Consider the following 733-nt stretch of genomic DNA (forward strand, 5'->3'; position numbering starts at 1 on the left):
GAGCAGCCCCCGAGTCCTTCCTCCCACAGAAAGCTGTGGCAGCCCCTCTAACAGCAGCTAAACCTGAGAAATTCCTCTGCTCCAAAGGTACCCGAGGCCGTCGAGGCACCTGGCGTTGGAAGTGAAGCAGAAATTCCTCTGAAATGAGGTAGGGACCAGCCGCGGCTGCAGCAAGCTCACCCCATCCCCATCGTCAGGCGAGACCGCCGCGTGCAGCGGAGTTCTGCTCCTGCCTATCTCTGGTCCTGCAGGCCACACGTTCGCAAAGGACCTTGCACAGGTCAAGCACTACTGTGTCAGACTAAACAAAATCAAGTGTAATTTAGGCAAAGGAAATGCATTTTACTAAGAAAATAGAAGACCAGAACACACATTTCAGTCGAGTTACAATATTATAAGGGAGGAAAAAACCCCACACCAGTTCACATTTAAATAGTTTCAGGTTCAGCTGAACAACCACCCTCCCAGGTAAAGTCAACTCTGGGCAAATCCGGCTAGAACTGTTCCCACAAGCACTCCAGTAGACTTAAACGTTTATTTGTTGATATGTTTAAGAGAGAAATAAATGTAAATTATTTTGATATTTGATTTCTTGACAAACTGGACTGTTTTTGTAATCCTAAAAGTGTTTTTATTTCCGTTTTCACTAGGTAGGAACTACTTGGTGAGTCAAAGGTACTTGGAGAGTTTGGTTCAACCCAGCGCCGGGGAACATCAGCTCACACCACGGCAT

Source organism: Buceros rhinoceros, unplaced genomic scaffold (assembly GCF_000710305.1).
Source record: "Buceros rhinoceros silvestris isolate BGI_N320 unplaced genomic scaffold, ASM71030v1 scaffold4239, whole genome shotgun sequence".
Taxonomy (NCBI): domain Eukaryota; kingdom Metazoa; phylum Chordata; class Aves; order Bucerotiformes; family Bucerotidae; genus Buceros; species Buceros rhinoceros.